The sequence below is a fragment of the Podarcis erhardii genome, assembly GCF_964252035.2.
Source record: "Podarcis erhardii genome assembly, chromosome: 8".
NCBI lineage: Eukaryota > Metazoa > Chordata > Lepidosauria > Squamata > Lacertidae > Podarcis > Podarcis erhardii.
The window spans coordinates 90,030,384-90,036,141 of record NC_138499.1 but is presented as its reverse complement, the minus strand read 5'-3'; the positions used below and the strand labels follow the sequence as shown (position 1 = coordinate 90,036,141).

The window sequence follows — 5,758 nt, the reverse complement described above, 5'->3', positions numbered from 1 at the left end:
TGGCGGAGGCGGAGGCGGCGCACACCAGAGACGTCGGCGCCCACTGGGAGAGCCACGTCTGAAGCTGAGAAGGTTTTGTGAAAAACAAAAGCCCTACCTATAAAAGACCCTGGACTTAGGTGTACATGCGAACAGGCAGAGGCGTGTCTTTCTCCAGAAACAAAGCAAAGCTGAGAGCTTGTTCTAAGGTCCTGCTGTTTGACTATTCCTTTCAGGCTTCTCCCCCTTCCTATATCTATGGTCTCGATTCCATTGCCGCTTAGCCATTGGCGGATGCGTCACCCACGGGGCTTGCGTCATCCTCGCCCGCGACTCCGCCTCTGGGGAACTGCCCGCTTTCAAAATGGCAGGCGAGCTTTCCCCTGAGTTGAGTAAGCGGTTGCTGGCGGGGCCATAGACGCAGGAGGGGTGGGGTACAGAGTGACCATCCCTTCGATGTGGATGCTGCTTGTGACTACATTTACCCGCCCCCTGCATGCCCCGCCTGCTCATAGTCGGGGAAATAGTTGTGCATAGAAAGAGGGAAAAGTGAAAGCCGTGATTTTGGGCGGGGAACCGGCGGCAGATTCTCTCTCCCTCCCCTCACACCCCGCAACCAAAATCGGATGAGGGACTCCGTGCTGAGATAACTGCATTGCAGGGGTTGGACTACATGACCCTTGGCATCCCTTCCAACTCTAGATTTCTATGATTCTATGAATTTGAGGACAATGAGCTACATTTGCTTTCGAATGTGCATTAGCATGGTTGTTTTTTAAATGTTCACACTAAATAAGGACTGTTGGACGTAGCAGGAAATTGTGTTTTGAGGAAGGTGCAGACTGTTGCCCAGTCACAACTCCATGGAAAGAAATTAATTTCTCCATTGATTCCTTGGGGCAGTTCTCACTTGCATCCCCGGGGACATTTAGGACTTGTGTTATGTACTGAGTCGAATAGGATCCAAACTGCAGCAGTCTGATTGGTCCTAGAACAATAGGATCCAAAAGGCAGCAGTCTGATTGGTCCTAGAACAATAGGATTCAGAATGCAGCAGTCTGATTGGTCCTAGAACAATGCAGCAGTATGATTGGTTGGCAGGAACCACCCAATCATGCTCCAGATTGCAGTGAATCCACAACCTGATTGGCTTACAGTAGAATTCCAGAATTAGCCAATCATGTGCAGCCCATTGTGTAAATAATGTATATAAAGCAGATACTTTGAGGGGACTTTCATTCATTCCTCCTCACCACCGTGAGCTGAATAAAGAGCATGAAATCACTTTGCGACTCTGAGTATATTTCAACTTGTTTCTCAGCCACGCAAGGTTCTTTCCCTTTATGTACCTATGCGCTCTCTGTCCCGTTCCAGCCATTCCGTTTCACCCACTGCTCATCTTCACCTTCCAGCCACATGATATCCCCTGCTGTTGAGTTGTTTTGGTGCTGTTTTGAGGTTTATTGGTTCCCTCGGTTCCCCCCACCCCGCTGGCAGATTTGTTGCCATTTTCAAACCTCAGGACTACCCTAAGTCTTCTGATACCACTCACTTGTGGCTGCCTTGTGCAGTTTGGCTACACAAGCACAAGTCCTGCAAAGTCTCAAATCAAAATCCGATTATGAGGTTTCCCATGTTACAAGTGGGATAGGGGAGTGGAGAGGGTGTGGATCACACAACCCCCCTCTACCCTGATCACATACCAGAGTCTGATAGTCCCTTAACTACTTATGATTGGTTCAGCACTATTGAAGCATTTTAGGAATACAGTTCCTGGCAGCCTCGGTGAGGGTACCCTTAGAACAGCAATACACATGGCCCGCATGAAACTGACTTCAGACAAGAGGAAGAAATAGCAATTGTCTTGCAATTTTTATTTTTTATTTTTTTACATTCAAGAGATATATGTCAGGGACAAACATGCCATGGACAAAGAAGTATTTGACATGGCTCCTAGTTTGTCTCTACGTGAACAAATATGTCCTGCAGCGGCACTGTAGCAACTGGGTGTTTTAAAACAGAAAAAATGCAAGATAAACATGAGAGGAGGTTGAAATAAATAAATAAATTGTCCGGTAGTGTTATGTATTGAAGTTCTCACCCTGGGCTAGCAGGGGGATACTGTAGATAGTTATGCAAATGAAGGATCGGAAGTGACGTTCAGTGATTGGATAGTTTTAGAAAGTTGCTACAGTAACTGTTGTTCTGGAGCTCTATATTAGCAAACTGACTGAGCCCTTCAGTTCAGTTCTGTTCTGCCTCTGAATAAACAAGAGCTGTTTGAAGAATCGCTGTGTCGTCTGATATGTTCGCCCACAACTTAACAGGTAGCACTAGAGACCAACTCTCTAAGGTGCTACTGGACATTTTATTTATTTATTTCGACTGTGTCAGACCTACCTGAATGAGAGGAGGTTATTCACTGTAAATAGCAGCTCAGAAACATTTCACAAAAGCTCATTTATCTAAGTTCCTCTTTTAACTGACCTCCCCAATTGGAAGTAATTCTATTCATCAAGCTTTTTAAAACCTCCCTCTCCTCTCCTAGTCCTTTGGGACCTTCCTGCTCATGAGGCCAGCTTCAAAAATAGATGGAATAAGAAGCACAGGGAAGGAGGAATTTCATAAGAATACCAGCAGTGGTTTTTCTGTCAACCACTGATTCTCCAGATAATAAGGATTCCATTGCCACAGTCCCTCTAATGAGATCAATACCGTGATGAATAAGGCAACAGGACCAAACAGAGACCTTTGTCTCTCCTTCAGATCAAGCACCTGGTTAAAGGGAAGGAAATAAAGAATCAGTGCTTTTTTCCTTAAAAAATATTTAGGGGTACTCTCATTTTCCTACTCATATTGAAATAGTGTCTCTCAATGAGGCCAAACTTAGATTCACAAAATGTTCTGCGCCCCCCCCCCCTGAAAAAAAGCCCTGGAAATCACCTTAAAGATCTGGGAAGCAAAAGGTTTTTTTAAGTGTCTTTATTATAAGAAGAAAATCATCATATATTGCTAGGCTGACGGTTGCAGCTCTCTGCACTGCAATATCCTACATAACTGATTATTTATCTACAATCAAATTTAGGGCAGTGTGGGCATTTCCATTGCATAGTATGCCAAGCCAAGGGGGCACAAAATTGACAAGATCCATAAGGAGAGAAGTTAAATCTACATGATTAGATTTACTGGAGTTAGAGGCTTCCAAGAAATTGGAGCTGTCAGACGTAGACAACATGGTCCGTGGCAGGCTTAGGCATGGAAAAGGCTGGAATGGATGTCAAGGGATGGCAATATGGCTTTGTAGTTCAAAATGTTGGGCAGGGAGCTTGCAAGTAACTGGAAGGCAGCAAGTGTTGGAAGTGCAGGATGAGTTGGAAGTGCAGGATTGCTAATAGAGGGGCTCAGACATGAGACCTTGGCTTGTGGCAGCATGGAAATATAGAATAATGTTGCATAAAATTATGCCAAGTTCTTTCCCTGGGGGAATGCCCAGAAATCCCAAAGAAAGGGAAGCAGACACAAGTGTATAGGTTCAAAAAGCTTTCTTAATCCAGTACTGGATGGGCAGACCTTAGCTCATGCTGCTCAAAAAGAGGCTCTGACCACCACATAACGAACTCATGACACCTTTATATCAGAGCTTTCCAAACCGTGTGTTGCGACACATTAGTGTGTTGGCTGCAGTGTGTAGGTGTGTCACGCGAACACTCCCCGCTCTCCTCCCGGAGACTTTTTCACAACAGTTCATGAGTCCAAGCAGCAAGATTCAAGAGTAATCAATAACATGGCTAAATCCCTTTGGAACAGATTTGGAAACAATTTTTATATTTGGAGAAAAATCAGCCTCTTATATTGCTGTCTTGTTTAACAACATAATTGGGGTGGGGGCTTACCAGACTCTTGGAGAGAGTCTCATCCAACTGTGATTGCCAAACCAGACAGAGATCCCACTCAGCTGGGACTATATCGTCCCATTGCCCTGATTAACCAAGACACAAACCTTCTAATGCCCAGGTTGAGCAGAGTGGTGGGATACTATGTTCATAGCAATCATCAGGGCTTTGTTCCTTAGAGGCACATATTGGATTCTGTGCACAGAGCTCTAAATATGATGCACAACAGTAAGTCTTTAAAGATACCAACCACTTGAATCTCATTAGATTTGTTCAAGAAGTTCCAACTGTCTTGAATAGATGTCTCCCTAGAAAGTTTTTGAAGTTATGCAATTTGGAGGTAAACTTATGAAAGTTATCTGAGTAATTGACTCTGAAGCACGAACAAGTTTGAACTTTGGTGGACTTGACGCTGTTTGCACTTTTATATGGGAATGTGGGATGTAAGGGTGCAGTCAAGTGCAACATTCTGACAGAGGACTAACAGCCTCCATGTTCTAACCAGTTGCTGTGACAACCAGTTTGTCGGTTGCTGGTAGTTTTGAAAGGTAACTGCTCACTTGCAGTCACCTCAGGACCAACTTCCCCCTGGTTTACCGTAGTTTATTTGCTTGTTATGTAACCTAAGCCTGGCTTCAGGTACAGTTCTGTAAACCTGAATGAATCTGAGAGTGAAATAGTTTTATATTAACATGAATCAGATTTGTGTGTGTATTCTTTAAAAGGTGGTTAAAGAGATTTTTAACCAGGAAGGCATCTTTATTAGTAGAACTCAGACCACTGCATAAACTTATAAAGGGGATTGTTTAACTCTGCTAAAGTAAACCTTCCCACAGGGAACACAGCAGGGGTGTTCACTATCACATCTGTTATTTATCCTAGCTATCCTGCCCCCAGCAAGAGGCTTAGGCAACCTGGTTTTATGAAGATGCAATCTCAATTGATTCTGATCATACGGAGTAATTATAGGGTGGATTGGGTATCTGTGGTGTTTTGATGGAGCTGGCTTGGCTATTAGAGCACTCCTGTTCCTGTTGAAGAAAACTCCGCAGAAGGTGCTAAATCTTTTTCTTAGGACAACTATTAACAAAAAATGGAATACCATGCAGTGGTGGATTCATGGGTATGCGCAAAATGCAGTTTTAGGGCCCCCTGAAGCTGAGGGCCCCACAAGTTATTAATATGCATTGTTAACTGAGAGAATACATCTGAAACATAATTACAATGCATTGCCATTGCTGAATTATAGTATTTGAATCTTTCGCGTTGTTTGCACTCTTCATTTCTCCTGCTTCCCAATTAAAGTCAGTGGAGGTTGGTTCACCAGTTTCAGAGGTGCTGTTATTATAAACACCACAGCAGGAATTGTTCCCAAGGGGCAGGGGAAAATACATGCAAAGACAGAAATATTATTACTGTCATCTCCTCATGCACCCCATATTTTCACATAGTTGCATTAATTAAGGTAAATGAATAGGGTCACCCAAAAATGTTTCGCACAGGGTCTTGCAGATTATAAATCTGCCATGGACACCATTACTTTAAACTCCATTTGAAAATCTATTGCTGCAACTGATCAGAGAAAATAATTTTAATTCTATCTGAATTAAAGAGAGAGCAACTGACATACAGGAAAAAATGGGGAAAGAGTCTATTGAAAACCTAATATTATAGTGCAACAAACTGAATGGGAATGGTTGTTCAAATTCATACAAGTAACTCTAATTAGTACCAGCAAGAAGGAAAAATAATTTCAGAACAACTGACCAATGGTAAAGGTAAAGGACCCCTGACAGTTAAGTCCAGTCGCGGACAACTCTGGGGTTGCGGTGCTCATCTCGCTTTACTGGCCGAGGGAGCCGGCGTACAACTTCCGGGTCATGTGA

General features: G+C 43.5%; 1 long non-coding RNA gene across 2 annotated transcripts in view; it reads left to right on the top strand.

The window, feature by feature from the left end:
- The window catches only part of LOC309347968, a 41,740-nt gene that overhangs the window by 1,933 nt on the left and 34,049 nt on the right, over window positions 1–5,758 (top strand). The window contains exon 1 of one of the 2 annotated variants that reach the window (XR_014159090.1): window positions 329–450. The exons of the other annotated variant lie outside the window; for it this stretch is intronic. This is a non-coding gene — a long non-coding RNA (uncharacterized lncRNA). Of the gene's footprint in view, window positions 1–328; window positions 451–5,758 lie in introns of those variants that run through there. 2 annotated transcript variants of the gene reach the window in all.